General features: G+C 69.2%; 2 protein-coding genes across 3 annotated transcripts in view; one reads left to right on the top strand and one right to left on the bottom strand.

Moving 5' to 3' along the window:
- The window catches only part of orc2 (origin recognition complex, subunit 2), a 309,274-nt gene that overhangs the window by 213,816 nt on the left and 71,847 nt on the right, over positions 1–23,611 (top strand). The gene's annotated exons all lie outside the window — the stretch shown is intronic.
- LOC139260024 (hyccin 2-like) overlaps positions 1–23,611 on the bottom strand; it is a 122,638-nt gene that overhangs the window by 85,287 nt on the left and 13,740 nt on the right. The gene's annotated exons all lie outside the window — the stretch shown is intronic.

Consider the following 23,611-nt stretch of genomic DNA (forward strand, 5'->3'; position numbering starts at 1 on the left):
GCGCACACGGGGACGCGCACACGCACACGGGGACGCACACGGGGACGCAGGCGGACGCACACGGGGACGGACGCACACGCACACGGGGACGGGGACGGACGCACACGGGGACGGAGCCAGACGGGGACGGGGACGGAGGCAGACGGGGACGGAGGCGGACGGAGGCAGACGGGGACGGAGGCAGACGGGGACAGGGACGGGGACGGAGGCAGACGGGGACGGGGACGGAGGCAGACGGGGACGGGGACGGAGGCAGACGGGGACGGGGACGGAGGCAGACGGGGACGGGGACGGAGGCAGACTGGGACGGGGACGCGGACGGAGGCAGACGGGGACGGGGACGGAGGCAGACGGGGACGGGGACGGGGACGGGGACGGGGCAGACGGGGACGGGGGCAGTCGGGGACGGGGCAAGCGCACACACGGGGACGCAGGCACACACACACGGGGACGGACACACACACACGGGGACGGACACACACACACGGGGACGGACACACACACACGGGGACGGACACACACACACGGGGACGGACACACACACACGGGGACGGACACACACACACGGGGACGGACACACACACACGGGGACGGACACACACACACACGGGGACGCAGACACACACACGGGGACGCAGACACACACACGGGGACGCAGACACACACACGGGGACGCAGACACACACACGGGGACGCAGACACACACACGGGGACGCAGACACACACACGGGGACGCAGGCACACACGGGGACGCAGGCACACACGGGGACGCAGGCACACACGGGGACGCAGGCACACACGGGGACGCAGGCACACACGGGGACGCAGGCACGCACACACACACACGGGGACGCAAGCACACACACACACGGGGACGGACACACACACACACGGGGACGGACACACACACACACGGGGACGGACACACACACACACGGGGACGGACACACACACACACGGGGACGGACACACACACACACGGGGACGGACACACACACACACGGGGACGGACACACACACACACGGGGACGGACGGACACACACACGGGGACGGACACACACACGGGGACGGACACACACACGGGGACGGACACACACACACACAGGGGGACGGACACACACACACGGGGACGGACACACACACACGGGGACGGACACACACACACGGGGACGGACACACACACACGGGGACGGACACACAAGCACACACACATGGGGACGCAGGCACACGGGGACGCAGACGCACACACACGGGGACGCGGACGCACGCACACGGGGACGCACGCACACGGGGACGCAGGCGCACGCACACGGGGACGCAGGCACGCACACGGGGACGCAGGCGCACGCACACGGGGACGCAGGCGCACGCACACGGGGACGCAGGCGCACGCACACACACACGGGAACGCAGGCAAACACACACACACGGGGACGCAGGCACACACACACACGGGGACGCAAACACACACACACACACAGGCACCACACACGGGGTCGCAGTCACACACACACACACGGGGACGCAGACGCACACACACACACGGGGACGCAGGCGCACACACACACGGGGACGGAGGCACACGCACACGGGGAGGGGGACGGAGGCAGACGGGGACGGGGACGGAGGCAGACGGGGACGGGGACGGAGGCAGACGGGGACGGGGACGGAGGCAGACGGGGACGGGGACGGAGGCAGACGGGGACGGGGACGGGGACGGGGACGGGGACGGGGACGGGGACGGGGACGGGGACGGGGACGGGGACGGGGACGGGGACGGGGGCAGACGGGGACGGGGACGGGGGCAGACGGGGACGGGGCAAGCGCACACACACGGGGACGCAGGCACACACACACGGGGACGGACACACACACACGGGGACGCAAGCACACACACACGGGGACGCAGACACACACACGGGGACGCAGGCACACACACGGGGACGCAGGCACACACGGGGACGCAGGCACACACGGGGACGCAGGCACACACGGGGACGCAGGCACACACACACACACGGGGACGCAGGCACGCACACACACACACGGGGACGCAAGCACACACACACACGGGGACGCAAGCAGACACACACGGGGACGCAAACACACACACACGGGGACGGACACACACACACACGGGGACGCGGGGACGCAGACACACACACGGGGACGCAGACACACACACGGGGACGCGGGGACGCAGACACACACACGGGGACGCGCACACGCACACGGGGACGCAGGCGGACGCACACGGGGACGGACGCACACGCACACGGGGACGGGGACGGAGGCAGACGGGGACGGGGACGGAGGCAGACGGGGACGGGGACGGGGACGGGGACGGAGGCAGACGGGGACGGGGACAGAGGCAGACGGGGACGGGGGCAGACGGGGACGGGGACGGGGGCAGACGGGGACGGGGCAAGCGCACACACACGGGGACGGACACACACACACGGGGACGCAAGCACACACACACGGGGACGCAGACACACACACGGGGACGCAGACACACACACGGGGACGCAGACACACACACGGGGACGCAGACACACACACGGGGACGCAGGCACACACACGGGGACGCAGACACACACACGGGGACGCAGGCACACACGGGGACGCAGGCACACACGGGGACGCAGGCACACACGGGGACGCAGGCACACACACACACACGGGGACGCAGGCACGCACACACACACACGGGGACGCAAGCACACACACACACGGGGACGCAAGCAGACACACACGGGGACGCAAACACACACACACGGGGACGGACACACACACACACGGGGACGGACACACACACACGGGGACGGACACACACACACACACACAGGGGGACGGACACACACACACGGGGACGGACACACACACACGGGGACGGACACACAAGCACACACACATGGGGACGCAGGCACACGGGGACGCGGACGCACGCACACGGGGACGCACGCACACGGGGACGCAGGCGCACGCACACGGGGACGCAGGCACGCACACGGGGACGCAGGCGCACGCACATGGGGACGCAGGCACGCACACACACACGGGAACGCAGGCACGCACACACACACGGGGACGCAGGCACACACACACACACGGGGACGCAGGCACACACACACACGGGGACGCAAACACACACACACACACAGGCACCACACACGGGGTCGCAGTCACACACACACACACGGGGACGCAGACACACACACGCTGGCACACACACACACACGGGGACGCAGGCGCACACACACACGGGGACGGGGACGGGGACGTACACACATGGGCACGGGGACGTACACACACGGGTACAGGGATGTACACACACACACGGGGACGGGGACGCAAGCACACACACACACACACACACGGGGACGCAGGCACACACACACACACACGGGGAAGCAGGCACACGGGGACGCAGACGCACACACACGGGGACGCAGACGCACACACACAGGGACGCGGGCGCACACACACACACACACGGGGACGGACACACACACACACACGGGGACGCAGATGCACACACACACACGGGGATGCAGGCGCACACACACGGGGACGCAGACACACACAGACGGGGATGGACACACACGGGGACGCATCCGCGCACACACACACACACACGGGGACGCAGGCACACACACACACGGGGACGCAAACACACACACACGGGGACGCAGGCACACACACACACACGGGGACGGACACACACACACGGGGACGGACACACACACACGGGGACGGACACACACACACGGGGACGGGGACACACACACACACGGGGACGCAAACACACACACACGGGGACGCAGGCACACACACACGGGGACGGACACACACACACGGGGACGCAGACACACACACGGGGACGCAGACACACACACGGGGACGCAGACACACACACGGGGACGCAGACACACACACGGGGACGCAGACACACACACGGGGACGCAGACACACACACGGGGACGCAGACACACACACGGGGACGCAGACACACACACGGGGACGCAGACACACACACGGGGACGCAGACACACACACGGGGACGCAGGCACGCACACACACACACGGGGACGCAAGCACACACACACACGGGGACGCAAGCAGACACACACGGGGACGCAAGCAGACACACACGGGGACGCAAACACACACACACGGGGACGCAAACACACACACACGGGGACGCAAACACACACACACGGGGACGCAAACACACACACACGGGGACGGACACACACACACACGGGGACGGACACACACACACACGGGGACGGACACACACACACACGGGGACGGACACACACACACACGGGGACGGACACACACACACACGGGGACGGACACACACACACACGGGGACGGACACACACACACACACACAGGGGGACGGACACATACACACGGGGACGGACACACAAGCACACACACATGGGGACGCAGGCACACGGGGACGCGGACGCACGCACACGGGGACGCAGGCGCACGCACACGGGGACGCAGGCACGCACACGGGGACGCAGGCGCACGCACATGGGGACGCAGGCACGCACACACACACGGGAACGCAGGCACGCACACACACACGGGGACGCAGGCACGCACACACACACGGGGACGCAGGCACGCACACACACACGGGGACGCAGGCACACACACACACGGGGACGCAAACACACACACACACACAGGCACCACACACGGGGTCGCAGTCACACACACACACACGGGGACGCAGACACACACACGCTGGCACACACACACACACGGGGACGCAGGCGCACACACACACGGGGACGGAGGCGCACACACGGGGACGGGGACGGGGACGTACACACATGGGCACGGGGACGTACACACACGGGCACGGGGATGTACACACACACACGGGGACGGGGACGCAAGCACACACACACACACACACACACACGGGGACGCAGGCACGCACACACACACACGGGGACGCAAGCAGACACACACACGGGGACGCAAGCAGACACACACGGGGACGCAAGCAGACACACACGGGGACGCAAACACACACACACGGGGACGCAAACACACACACACGGGGACGCAAACACACACACACGGGGACGGACACACACACACACGGGGACGGACACACACACACACGGGGACGGACACACACACACACGGGGACGGACACACACACACACGGGGACGGACACACACACACACACACAGGGGGACGGACACATACACACGGGGACGGACACACACATACGGGGACGGACACACAAGCACACACACATGGGGACGCAGGCACACGGGGACGCGGACGCACGCACACGGGGACGCACGCACACGGGGACGCAGGCGCACGCACACGGGGACGCAGGCACGCACACGGGGACGCAGGCGCACGCACATGGGGACGCAGGCACGCACACACACACGGGAACGCAGGCACGCACACACACACGGGGACGCAGGCACGCACACACACACGGGGACGCAGGCACGCACACACACATGGGGACGCAGGCACACACACACACGGGGACGCAAACACACACACACACACACAGGCACCACACACGGGGTCGCAGTCACACACACACACACGGGGACGCAGACACACACACGCTGGCACACACACACACACGGGGACGCAGGCGCACACACACACGGGGACGGAGGCGCACACACGGGGACGGGGACGGGGACGTACACACATGGGCACGGGGACGTACACACACGGGCACGGGGATGTACACACACACACGGGGACGGGGACGCAAGCACACACACACACACACACACACACACACACGGGGACGCAGGCACACACACACACACACGGGGAAGCAGGCACACGGGGACGCAGACGCACACACACGGGGACGCAGACGCACACACACAGGGACGCGGGCGCACACACACACACACACGGGGACGGACACACACACACACACGGGGACGCAGATACACACACACACACGGGGACGCAGGCGCACACACACGGGGACGCAGACACACACAGACGGGGATGGACACACACGGGGACGCATCCGCGCACACACACACACACACGGGGACGCAGGCACACACACGGGGGCGCAGGCACACACACACACGGGGACGCAGGCACACACACACGGGGACGCAGGCACACACACACGGGGACGGACACACACACACGGGGACGGACACACACACACGGGGACGGACACACACACACGGGGACGGGGACACACACACACGCGGGGACGCGGGCGCACGCACACGCGGGGGCGCAGGCACGCACACGCGGGGGCGCAGGCACGCACAAGCGGGGACGGACACACACACACGGGGACGGACAGACACACACACACACGCACACGGGGACGCGGGCGCACGCGCACGAGGGGACGCAGGCACGCACACTCGGGGGCGCAGGCACGCACACGCGGGGGCGCAGGCACGCACAAGCGGGGACGGACACACACACACGGGGACGGACAGACACACACACACACGCACACGGGGACGCGGGCGCACGCGCACGAGGAGACGCAGGCACGCACACTCGGGGACGCAGGCACGCACACTCGGGGACGCAGGCACGCACACGGGGACGGACACACGGGGACGAACACACACACACGGGGGGACGCAGGCACACACACGGGGGGACGCAGGCACACACACACGGGGACGCGGACGTACACACACGGGGACGGGGACGTACACACACGGGGACGGGGACGCACACACACGGGGACGGGGACGCACACACACGGGGACGGGGACGCACACACACGGGGACGGGGACGCACACACACGGGGACGGGGACGCACACACACGGGGACGGGGACGCACACACACGGGGACGGGGACGCACACACACGGGGACGGGGACGCACACACACGGGGACGGGGACGCACACACACGGGGACGGGGACGCAGGCACACATACACACACACGGGGAAGCAGGCACACGGGGACGCAGACGCACGCACACACGGGGACGTGGGCGCACACACACACACACGGGGACGGACACGCGCACACACGGGGACGCAGGCGCACACACACGGGGACGCAGACACACACAGACGGGGACGCAGACACACACACGTGGACGGACACACACACACACACACACACACACACACACACACACACAGACGGGGACGCATGGACACGCACACGCGGGGGCGCAGGCACGCACACGCGGGGGCGCAGGCACGCACACGGGGACGCATCCGCGCACACACACGGGGACGCAGGCACACACACACGGGGACGCAGGCACACACACACGGGGACGCAGGCACACACACGGGGACGGACACACACACACACGGGGACGGACACACACACACGGGGACGGACACACACACACACACACACACGGGGACGGACACACACACACACACGGGGATGGACACACACACACACACGGGGACGGACACACACACACACACGGGGACGGACACACACACACACACGGGGACGGACACACACACACACACACACGGGGACGGACACACACACACACACGGGGACGGACACACACACACACACGGGGACGCAGACACACACACGGGGACGGACACACACACACACACACACGGGGACGGACACACACACACGGGGACGGACACACACACACGGGGACGGACACACACACACACGGGGACATACGCACACACACACGGGGACATACGCACACACACACGGGGACGCGGGCGAACGCACCCGCGGGCACGCACACGCGGGGGCGCAGGCACTCACGCGGGGACGCGGGCACGCACAGGCGCAGGCACTCGCGGGGGCGCAGGCACGCGCACGCACGCACACGGGGACGCACCCACGCACACACACACACACACACGGGGACGCAGGCACACACACACGGGGACGGACACACACACGGGGACGGACACACACACACACGGGGACGGACACACACACACACGGGGACGGACACACACACACACGGGGACGGACACACACACACACGGGGACGGACACACACACACACGGGGACGGACACACACACACACACACACGGGGATGGACACACACACACACGGGGACGGACACACACACACACACGCGGGCGCACGCACACGCGGGGGCGCGGGCATGCACACACGGGGACGGACACAGACACACACACACGGGGACGGACACAGACACACACACACACGGGGACGCAGGCACACGCGGGGACGCAGGCACGCACACGGGTACGGACACACAGGGATGGGGACGGACACACGGGGACGAACACACACACACGGGGACGGGGACGCAGGCGCGCACACGGGGACGCAGGCGCGCACAGGCACGCAGGCACACACGGGGACGCAAACACACACACACGGGGACGGACACACACACACGGGCACGCACACGCGGGGACGGACACAGACACACACGGGGACGCAGGCGCACGCGGGGACGCAGGCGCACGCGGGGACGCAGGCACGCACACGGGTACGGACACACGGGGACAGGGACGGACACACGGGGACGAACACACACACACGGGGACGGGGACGCAGCCGCGCACACAGCCGCGCACACGGGGACGCAAACACACACACACGAGGGGACGCAAACACACACCCACACGCGGGGACGGGGACACACCCACACGCGGGGACGGGGACACACCCACACGCGGGGACGGGGACACACCCACACGCGGGGACGGGGACACACCCACACGCGGGGACGGGGACACACCCACACGCGGGGACGGGGACACACCCACACGCGGGGACGGGGACACACCCACACGCGGGGACGGGGACACACCCACACGCGGGGACGGGGACACACCCACACGCGGGGACGGGGACACACCCACACGCGGGGACGGGGACACACCCACACGCGGGGACGGGGACACACCCACACGCGGGGACGGGGACACACCCACACGCGGGGACGCAGGCACACACACACGCAGGCACACACACACACGGGGACGCAGGCACACACACACACGGGGACGCAGGCACACACACACACGGGGACGCAGGCACACACACGGGGACGCAGACACACACACGGGGACGCAGACACACACACGGGGACGGACACACACACACACACACACACACACGGGGACGGACACACACACACGGGGACGGACACACACACACGGGGACGGACACACACACACACGGGGACATACGCACACACACACGGGGACGCGGGCGAACGCACCCGCGGGCACGCACACGCGGGGGCGCAGGCACTCACGCGGGGACGCGGGCACGCACAGGCGCAGGCACTCGCGGGGGCGCAGGCACGCGCACGCACGCACACGGGGACGCATCCACACACACACGGGGACGCAGGCACACACACACGGGGACGGACACACACACACACGGGGACGGACACACACACACACGGGGACGGACACACACACACACGGGGACGGACACACACACACACGGGCACGCACACGCGGGGACTGACACAGACACACACGGGGACGCAGGCGCACGCGGGGACGCAGACACGCACACGCGGGGACGCAGGCACGCACACGGGTACGGACACACGGGGACGGGGACGGACACACGGGGACGAACACACACACACGGGGACGGAGCCGCGCACACGGGGACGCAGCCGCGCACACGGGGACGCAAACACACACACACGAGGGGACGCAAACACACCCACACGCGGGGACGGACACACACCCACACGCGGGGACGGACACACACCCACACGCGGGGACGGACACACACCCACACGCGGGGACGGACACACACCCACACGCGGGGACGGACACACACCCACACGCGGGGACGGACACACACACGGGGACGGACACACACACACACGGGGACGGACACACACACACACGGGGACGGACACACACACACACACACACGGGGATGGACACACACACACACGGGGACGGACACACACACACACACGCGGGCGCACGCACACGCGGGGGCGCGGGCATGCACACACGGGGACTGACACAGACACACACACACGGGGACGGACACAGACACACACACACACGGGGACGCAGGCACACGCGGGGACGCAGGCACGCACACGGGTACGGACACACAGGGATGGGGACGGACACACGGGGACGAACACACACACACGGGGACGGGGACGCAGGCGCGCACACGGGGACGCAGGCGCGCACAGGCACGCAGGCACACACGGGGACGCAAACACACACACACGGGGACGGACACACACACACGGGCACGGACACAGACACACACGGGGACGCAGGCGCACGCGGGGACGCAGGCGCACGCGGGGACGCAGGCACGCACACGGGTACGGACACACGGGGACGGGGACGGACACACGGGGACGAACACACACACACGGGGACGGGGACGCAGCCGCGCACACGGGGCCGCAAACACACACACACGAGGGGACGCAAACACACACCCACACGCGGGGACGGGGACACACCCACACGCGGGGACGGGGACACACCCACACGCGGGGACGGGGACACACCCACACGCGGGGACGGGGACACACCCACACGCGGGGACGGGGACACACCCACACGCGGGGACGGGGACACACCCACACGCGGGGACGGGAACACACCCACACGCGGGGACGGGGACACACCCACACGCGGGGACGGGGACACACCCACACGCGGGGACGGGGACACACCCACACGCGGGGACGGGGACACACCCACACGCGGGGACGGGGACACACCCACACGCGGGGACGGGGACACACCCACACGCGGGGACGGGGACACACCCACACGCGGGGACGGGGACACACCCACACGCGGGGACGGGGACACACCCACACGCGGGGACGGGGACACACCCACACGCGGGGACGGGGCACACCCACACGCGGGGACGCAGGCACACACACACACACGCAGGCACACACACACACGGGGACGCAGGCACACACACACACGGGGACGCAGACACACACACACGGGGACGCAGGCACACACACACACGGGGACGCAGGCACACACACACACGGGGACGCAGGCACACACACACACGGGGACGCAGGCACACACACACACGGGGACGCAGGCACACACACGGGGACGCAGACACACACACAGGGACGGACACACACACACACACACACACACACACACGGGGACGGACACACACACACGGGGACGGACACACACACACACGGGGACATACGCACACACACACGGGGACGCGGGCGAACGCACCCGCGGGCACGCACACGCGGGGACGCGGGCACGCACAGGCGCAGGCACTCGCGGGGGCGCAGGCACGCGCACGCACGCACACGGGGACGCATCCACACACACACGGGGACGCAGGCACACACACACGGGGACGGACACACACACACACGGGGACGGACACACACACACACGGGGACGGACACACACACACACGGGGACGGATACACACACACACACGGGGACGGGGACGGACACACACACACACGGGCACGCACACGCGGGGACTGACACAGACACACACGGGGACGCAGGCGCACGCGGGGACGCAGACACGCACACACGGGGACGCAGGCACGCACACGGGTACGGACACACGGGGACGGGGACGGACACACGGGGACGAACACACACACACGGGGACGGGGACGCAGCCGCGCACACGGGGACGCAAACACACACACACGAGGGGACGCAAACACACCCACACGCGGGGACGGACACACACCCACACGCGGGGACGGGGACACACCCACACGCGGGGACGGGGACACACCCACACGCGGGGACGGGGACACACCCACACGCGGGGACGGGGACACACCCACACGCGGGGACGGGGACACACCCACACGCGGGGACGGGGACACACCCACACGCGGGGACGGGGACACACCCACACGCGGGGACGGGGACACACCCACACGCGGGGACGGGGACACACCCACACGCGGGGACGGGGACACACCCACACGCGGGGACGGGGACACACCCACACGCGGGGACGGGGACACACCCACACGCGGGGACGGGGACACACCCACACGCGTGGACGGGGACACACCCACACGCGGGGACGGGGCACACCCACACGCGGCGACGCAGGCACACACACACACGGGGACGCAGGCACACACACACGGGGACGCAGGCACACACACGGGGACGCAGACACACACACGGGGACGCAGACACACACACGGGGACGCAGACACACACACGGGGACGCAGACACACACACGGGGACGCAGACACACACACGGGGACGCAGACACACACACGGGGACGCAGACACACACACGGGGACGCAGACACACACACGGGGACGCGCACACGCACACGGGGACGCGGGCGGACGCACACGGGGACGCGGGCGGACGCACACGGGGACGGGGACGGACGCACACGGGGACGGGGACGGACGCACACGGGGACGGGGACGGACGCACACGGGGACGGGGACTGAGGCAGACGGGGACGGGGACGGAGGCAGACGGGGACGGGGACGGAGGCAGACGGGGACGGAGGCAGACGGGGACGGGGACGGAGGCAGACGGGGACGGGGACGGAGGCGGAGGCAGACGGGGACGGGGACGGAGGCAGACGGGGACGGGGACGGAGGCAGACGGGGACGGGGACGGAGGCAGACGGGGACGGGGACGGAGGCAGACGGGGACGGGGACAGGGACGGAGGCAGACGGGGACGGGGGCAGACGGGGACGGGGGCAGACGGGGACGGGGGCAGACGGGGACGGGGCAAGCGCACACACACGGGGACGCAAAGCACACACACGGGGACGCAAGCACACACACACGGGGACGCAGACACACACACGGGGACGCAGACACACACACGGGGACGCAGACACACACACGGGGACGCAGACACACACACGGGGACGCAGACACACACACGGAAACGCAGGCACGCACACACACACACGGGGACGCAGGCACGCACACACACACACGGGGACGCAGGCACGCACACACACACACGGGGACGCAAACACACACACACGGGGACGCAAACACACACACACGGGGACGCAAACACACACACACGGGGACGCAAACACACACACACGGGGACGCAAACACACACACACGGGGACGCAAACACACACACACGGGGACGGACACACACACACACGGGGACGGACACACACACACACGGGGACGGACACACACACACACGGGGACGGACACACACACACACGGGGACGGACACACACACACACGGGGACGGACACACACACACACGGGGACGGACACACACACACACGGGGACGGACACACACACACGGGGACGGACACACACACACGGGGACGGACACACACACACGGGGACGGACACACACACGGAAACGCAGACACACACACGGGGACGCAGGCACGCACACACACACACGGGGACGCAGGCACGCACACACACACACGGGGACGCAAGCAGACACACACGGGGACGCAAACACACACACACGGGGACGCAAACACACACACACGGGGACGCAAACACACACACACGGGGACGCAAACACACACACACGGGGACGGACACACACACACACGGGGACGGACACACACACACACGGGGACGGACACACACACACACGGGGACGGACACACACACACACGGGGACGGACACACACACACACGGGGACGGACACACACACACACGCGGGGGCGCGCACACGCGGGGGCACACACACGCGGGGACGGACACACACACGCGGGGACGGACACACACGCGGGGACGGGGACGCGGGCGCACACACGGGGACGCAGGCGCACACACGGGGGGACGCAGGCGCACACACGGGGGGACGCAGGCGCACACACGGGGGCACGCACACGCGGGGACGGACACACACACGCGGGGACGGACACACACACGCGGGGACGGGGACGCGGGCGCACACACGGGGGCGCAGGCACGCACACGCGGGGGCGCAGGCACGCACACGCGGGGGCGCAGGCACGCACACGCGGGGGCGGACACGCACACACGGGGACGGACACGCACACACGGGGACGGACACTCACACACGGGGACGGACACACACACACGGGGACGGACACACACACACGGGGACGGACACACACACACGGGGACGGACACACACACACGGGGACGGACACACACACACGGGGACGGACACACACACACGGGGACGGACACACACACACGGGGACGGACACACACACACGGGGACGGACACACACACACGGGGACGGACACACACACACGGGGACGGACACACACACACGGGGACGGACACACACACACGGGGACGGACACACACACACGGGGACGGACACACACACACGGGGACGGACACACACACACGGGGACGGACACACACACGGGGACGGACACACACACACGCACACGGGGACGCGGGCGCACGCGCACGAGGGGACGCAGGCACGCACACGCGGGGACGCAGGCACGCACACTCGGGGACGCAGGCACGCACACGCGGGGACGCAGGCACGCACACGCGGGGACGCAGGCACGCACACTCGGGGACGCAGGCACGCACACGGGGACGGACACACGGGGACGGGGACGGACACACGGGGACGGGGACGGACACACGGGGACGAACACACACACACGGGGGGACGCAGGCACACACACACGGGGACGCGGACGTACACACACGGGGACGGGGACGTACACACACGGGGACGGGGACGCAAGCACACACACACGGGGACGCAGGCACACATACACACACACGGGGAAGCAGGCACACGGGGACGCAGACACACGGGGACGCAGACGCACGCACACACGGGGACGTGGGCGCACACACACACACGGGGACGGACACGCGCACACACGGGGACGCAGGCGCACACACACGGGGACGCAGACACACACAGACGGGGACGCAGACACACACAGACGGGGACGGACACACACACACACACACACACGGGGACGCAAACACACACACACAACGGGGACGCAGGCACACACACACACGGGAACGGACACGCACACGCGGGGGCGCGGGCACGCACACGCGGGGGCGCAGGCACGCACACACGGGGACGGATACGCACACACACGGGGACGCGGGCGAACGCACCCGCGGGCACGCACACGCGGGGGCGCAGGCGCGCACACGGGGACGCATCCGCGCACACACACGGGGACGCAGGCACACACACACGGGGACGCAGGCACACACACACGGGGACGGACACACACACACACACGGGGACGGACACACACACACACACACGGGGACGGACACACACACACACACGGGGACGGATACACACACACACACACGGGGACGGACACACACACACACACACGGGGACGGACACACACACACACACACGGGGACGGACACACACACACACGGGGACGGACACACACACACACACGGGGACGGACACACACACACACACGGGGACGGACACACACACACACACGGGGACGGACACACACACACACACACACACGGGGACGGACACACACACGGGGACGGACACACACACACACACACACGGGGACGGACACACACACACACACGGGGACGGACACACACACACACACACGGGGACGGACACACACACACACACACGGGGACGGACACACACACACACACACGGGGGCGCGCACACGCGGGGGCACGCACACGCGGGGACGGACACACACACGCGGGGACGGACACAGACACACACACGGGGGCGCGGGCGCACACGCGGGGACGCGGGCGCACACACGGGGACGCAGGCGCACACACGGGGGGACGCAGGCACACACACACGGGGACGGACACACACACGGCGACGCAGGCACACGCACGGGGACGCAGGCACACGCACGGGGACGCAGGCACACGCACGGGGACGCAGGCACACGCACGGGGACGCAGGCACACACACACACACGGGGACGGGGACGCAGGCACACACACACACGGGGACGCAGGCACACACACACACGGGGACGCAGGCACACACACACACGGGGACGCAGGCACACACACACACACACGGGGACGCAAGCACACACACACACGGGGACGCAAGCAGACACACGCTGGCAACACACACACACGGGGACGCAGACACACACACACGGGGACGCAGACACACACACGGGGACGCAGACACACACACGGGGACGCAGACACACACACACGGGGACGCAGACACACACACACGGGGACGCAGACACACACACACGGGGACGCAGACACACACACACGGGGACGCAGACACACACACACGGGGACGCAGACACACACACACGGGGACGCAGACACACACACACGGGGACGCAGACACACACACGGGGACGCAGACACACACACGGGGACGCAGACACACACACACGGGGACGCAGACACACACACACGGGGACGCAGACACACACACACGGGGACGCAGACGGACACACACGGGGACGCAGACGGACACACACGGGGACGGACACACACACACGGGGACGGACACACACACACGGGGACGGACACACACACACGGGGACGGACACACACACACGGGGACGGACACACACACACGGGGACGGACACACAAACACGGGGACGGACACACACACACGGGGACGGACACACACACACGGGGACGGACACACACACACGGGGACGGACACACACACACGGGGACGGACACACACACACGGGGACGGACACACACACACGGGGACGGACACACACACACGGGGACGGACACACACACACGGGGACGGACACACACACACGGGGACGGACACACACACACGGGGACGGACACACACACACGGGGACGGACACACACACACGGGGACGGACACACACACACGGGGACGGACACACACACACGGGGACGGACACACACACACGGGGACGGACACACACACACGGGGACGGACACACACACACGGGGACGGACACACACACACACGGGGACGGACACACACACACACGGGGACGGACACACACACACACGGGGACGGACACACACACACACGGGGACGGACACACACACACACGGGGACGCGGGCGAACGCACCCGCGGGCACGCACACGCGGGGGCGCAGGCACTCACGCAGGGACGCGGGCACGCACAGGCGCAGGCACTCGCGGGGGCGCAGACACACACACGGGGACGCAGACACACACACACGGGGACGCAGACGGACACACACGGGGACGGACACACACGGGGACGGACACACACACACGGGGACGGACACACACACACGGGGACGGACACACACACACGGGGACGGACACACACACACGGGGACGGACACACACACACGGGGACGGACACACACACACGGGGACGGACACACACACACGGGGACGGACACACACACACGGGGACGGACACACACACACGGGGACGGACACACACACACGGGGACGGACACACACACACGGGGACGGACACACACACACGGGGACGGACACACACACACGGGGACGGACACACACACACGGGGACGGACACACACACACGGGGACGGACACACACACACGGGGACGGACACACACACACGGGGACGGACACACACACACGGGGACGGACACACACACACGGGGACGGACACACACACACGGGGACGGACACACACACACGGGGACGGACACACACACACGGGGACGGACACACACACACGGGGACGGACACACACACACGGGGACGGACACACACACACGGGGACGGACACACACACACGGGGACGGACACACACACACGGGGACGGACACACACACACGGGGACGGACACACACACACACGGGGACGGACACACACACACACGGGGACGGACACACACACACACGGGGACGGACACACACACACACGGGGACGGACACACACACACACGGGGACGGACACACACACACACGGGGACGCGGGCGAACGCACCCGCGGGCACGCACACGCGGGGGCGCAGGCACTCACGCAGGGACGCGGGCACGCACAGGCGCAGGCACTCGCGGGGGCGCAGGCACGCGCACGCACACGGGGACGCAGGCACACACACACGGGGACGGACACACACACGGGGACGGACACACACACACACGGGGACGGACACACACACACACGGGGACGGACACACACACACACACACACACACACACACGCGGGCGCACGCACACGCGGGGGCGCGGGCATGCACACACGGGGACGGACACAGACACACACACACGGGGACGGACACACACACACGGGGACGGACACACACACACGGGGACGGACACACACACACGGGGACGGACACACACACACGGGGACGGACACACACACACGGGGACGGACACACACACACGGGGACGGACACACACACACGGGGACGGACACACACACACGGGGACGGACACACACACAAGGGGACGGACACACACACACGGGGACGGACACACACACACGGGGACGGACACACACACACGGGGACGGACACACACACACGGGGACGGACACACACACACACGGGGACGGACACACACACACACGGGGACGGACACACACACACACGGGGACGGACACACACACACACGGGGACGGACACACACACACACGGGGACGGACACACACACACACGGGGACGCGGGCGAACGCACCCGCGGGCACGCACACGCGGGGGCGCAGGCACTCACGCAGGGACGCGGGCACGCACAGGCGCAGGCACTCGCGGGGGCGCAGGCACGCGCACGCACACGGGGACGCAGGCACACACACACGGGGACGGACACACACACGGGGACGGACACACACACACACGGGGACGGACACACACACACACGGGGACGGACACACACACACACACACACACACACACACGCGGGCGCACGCACACGCGGGGGCGCGGGCATGCACACACGGGGACGGACACAGACACACACACACGGGGACGGACACAGACACACACACACGGGGACGCAGGCACACGCGGGGACGCGGGCGCACGCGGGGACGCGGGCGCACGCGGGGACGCAGACACGCACACGGGTACGGACACACAGGGATGGGGACGGACACACGGGGATGGGGACGGACACACGGGGACGGGGACGCAGGCGCGCACACGGGGACGCAGGCGCGCACAGGGGGACGCAGGCACACACGGGGACGCAAACACACACACACGGGGACGGACACACACACACGGGCACGCACACGCGGGGACGGACACAGACACACGCGGGGACGCAGGCACGCACACGCGGGGACGCAGGCACGCACACGGGGACGGGGACGCAACCGCGCACACACGGACGCAGCCGCGCACACGGGGACGCAAACACACACACACGGGGACGCAAACACACACACACGGGGGCGGACGCAGGGGCGCGGGCACGCACACGCGGGGGCGCGGGCACGCACACGCGGGGACGGACACGCACCCACACGCGGGGACGGACACGCACCCACACGCGGGGACGGACACGCACCCACACGCGGGGACGGACACGCACCCACACGCGGGGACGGACACGCACCCACACGCGGGGACGGACACGCACCCACACGCGGGGACGGACACGCACCCACACGCGGGGACGGACACGCACCCACACGCGGGGACGGACACGCACCCACACGCGGGGACGGACACGCACCCACACGCGGGGACGGACACGCACCCACACGCGGGGACGGACACTCACCCACACGCGGGGACGGACACTCACCCACACGCGGGGACGGACACTCACCCACACGCGGGGACGGACACTCACCCACACGCGGGGACGGACACACACCCACACGCGGGGACGGACACACACCCACACGCGGGGACGGACACTCACCCACACGCGGGGACGGACACACACCCACACGCGGGGACGGACACACACCCACACGCGGGGACGGGGACACACCCACACGCGGGGACGGGGACACACCCACACGCGGGGACGGGGACACACCCACACGCGGGGACGGGGACACACCCACACGCACGGGGACGGACACACACACACACGCACGGGGACGGACACACACACACACACACACACGGGGACGGACACACACACGGGGACGGGGACACACACACACACACGGGGACGGACACACACACACACACACACGGGGACGGACACACACACACACACACGGGGACGGACACACACACACACGCGGGGGCGCGCACACGCGGGGGCACGCACACGCGGGGACGGACACACACACGCGGGGACGGACACACACACGCGGGGACGGACACACACACGCGGGGACGGACACACACACGCGGGGACGGGGACGCGGGCGCACACACGGGGACGCAGGCGCACACACGGGGGGACGCAGGCGCACACACGGGGGGACGCAGGCGCACACACGGGGGGACGCAGGCGCACACACGGGGGGACGCAGGCGCACACACACGGGGACGGACACACACACACGGCGACGCAGGCACACACACACACGGGGACGCAGGCACACACACGGGGACGCAGGCACACACACGGGGACGCAGGCACACACACGGGGACGCAGGCACACACACGGGGACGCAGGCACACACACACACGGGGACGCAGGCACACACACACACGGGGACGCAGGCACACACACACACGGGGACGCAGGCACACACACACACGGGGACGCAGGCACACACACACACGGGGACGCAGGCACACACACACACACACGGGGACGCAAGCACACACACACACGGGGACGCAAGCAGACACATGCTGGCAACACACACACACGGGGACGCAGACACACACACACGGGGACGCAGACACACACACGGGGACGCAGACGGACACACACGGGGACGCAGACGGACACACACACACGGGGACGGACACACACACAAGGGGACGGACACACACACAAGGGGACGGACACACACACAAGGGGACGGACACACACACAAGGGGACGGACACACACACAAGGGGACGGACACACACACAAGGGGACGGACACACACACAAGGGGACGGACACACACACAAGGGGACGGACACACACACAAGGGGACGGACACACACACAAGGGGACGGACACACACACAAGGGGACGGACACACACACAAGGGGACGGACACACACACAAGGGGACGGACACACACACAAGGGGACGGACACACACACAAGGGGACGGACACACACACAAGGGGACGGACACACACACAAGGGGACGGACACACACACACACGGGGACGCGGGCGAACGCACCCGCGGGCACGCACACGCGGGGGCGCAGGCACTCACGCGGGGACGCGGGGACGCGGGCACGCACAGGCGAAGGCACTCGCGGGGGCGCAGGCACGCGCACGCGGGGGCGCAGGCACGCACACGGGGACGCATCCACGCACACGGGGACGCATCCACGCACACGCATCCACGCACACACACACACACGGGGACGCAGGCACACACACACGGGGACGGACACACACACACACGGGGACGGACACGGGGACGGACACACACACACACGCGGGCGCACGCACACGCGGGGGCGCGGGCATGCACACACGGGGACGGACACAGACGGGGACGCAGGCACACGCGGGGACGCGGGCGCACGCGGGGACGCAGACACGCGGGGACGCAGGCACGCACACGGGTACGGACACACAGGGATGGGGACGGACACACGGGGACGGGGACGCTGGCGCGCACACGGGGACGCAGGCGCGCACAGGGGGACGCAGGCACACACGGGGACGCAAACACACACACACGGGGACGGGGACACACACACGGGGACGCACACACACACAGACGCACACACACACACGGGGACGCACACGCGGGGACGGAAACAGACACACACGGGGACGCAGGCGCACGCGGGGACGCAGGCACGCACACGCGGGGACGCAGGCACGCACACGGTACGGACACACGGGGACGGGGACGGACACACGGGGACGAACACACACACACGGGGACGGGGACGGGGACACAAACACACACACACCCACACGCGGGGACGGGGCCGCACCCACACGCGGGGACGGGGCCGCACCCACACGCGGGGACGGGGCCGCACCCACACGCGGGGACGGGGCCGCACCCACACGCGGGGACGGGGACGCACCCACACGCGGGGACGGGGACGCACCCACACGCGGGGACGGGGACGCACCCACACGCGGGGACGGGGACGCACCCACACGCGGGGACGGGGACGCACCCACACGCGGGGACGGGGACGCACCCACACGCGGGGACGGGGACGCACCCACACGCGGGGACGGGGACGCACCCACACGCGGGGACGGGGACGCACCCACACGCGGGGACGGGGACGCACCCACACGCGGGGACGGGGACGCACCCACACGCGGGGACGGGGACGCACCCACACGCGGGGACGGGGACGCACCCACACGCGGGGACGGGGACGCACCCACACGCGGGGACGGGGACGCACCCACACGCGGGGACGGGGACGCACCCACACGCGGGGACGGGGACGCACCCACACGCGGGGACGGGGACGCACCCACACGCGGGGACGGGGACGCACCCACACGCGGGGACGGGGACGCACCCACACGCGGGGACGGGGACGCACCCACACGCGGGGACGGGGACGCACCCACACGCGGGGACGGGGACGCACCCACACGCGGGGACGGGGACGCACCCACACGCGGGGACGGGGACGCACCCACACGCGGGGACGGGGACGCACCCACACGCGGGGACGGGGACGCACCCACACACACACGCGGGGACGGACACACACACACACACACACACACACGCGGGGACGCGGGCGCGCGCACGCGGGGACGCAGGCGCGCACACGGGGGGACGCAGGCGCGCACACGGGGGGACGCAGGCGCGCACACGGGGGGACGCAGGCGCGCACACGGGGGGACGGAAACACACACACGGGGACGGACACACACACACGGGGACGGACACACACACACGGGGACGGACACACACACACACGCGGGCGCACGCACACGCGGGGGCGCGGGCATGCACACACGGGGACGGACACAGACACACACACAGACGGGGACGCAGGCACACGCGGGCGCACGCGGGGACGCAGGCACGCACACGGGTACGGACACACAGGGATGGGGACGGACACACGGGGACGAACACACACACACGGGGACGGGGACGCTGGCGCGCACACGGGGACGCAGGCGCGCACAGGGGGACGCAAACACACACACACGGGGACGGACACACACACGGGGACGCACACGCGGGGACGGACACAGACGCACGCGGGGACGCAGGCGCACGCGGGGACGCGGGCACGCACACGGGTACGGACACACGGGGACGAACACACACACGCGGGGACGCAAACACGCACACGCGGGGGCGCGGGCACGCACCCACACGCGGGGACGGGGACGCACCCACACGCGGGGACGGGGACGCACCCACACGCGGGGACGGGGACGCACCCACACGCGGGGACGGGGACGCACCCACACGCGGGGACGGGGACGCACCCACACGCGGGGACGGGGACGCACCCACACGCGGGGACGGGGACGCACCCACACGCGGGGACGGGGACGCACCCACACGCGGGGACGGGGACGCACCCACACGCGGGGACGGGGACGCACCCACACGCGGGGACGGGGACGCACCCACACGCGGGGACGGGGACGCACCCACACGCGGGGACGCACCCACA

Source organism: Pristiophorus japonicus, chromosome 3, assembly GCF_044704955.1.
Source record: "Pristiophorus japonicus isolate sPriJap1 chromosome 3, sPriJap1.hap1, whole genome shotgun sequence".
Classification (NCBI taxonomy): domain Eukaryota; kingdom Metazoa; phylum Chordata; class Chondrichthyes; family Pristiophoridae; genus Pristiophorus; species Pristiophorus japonicus.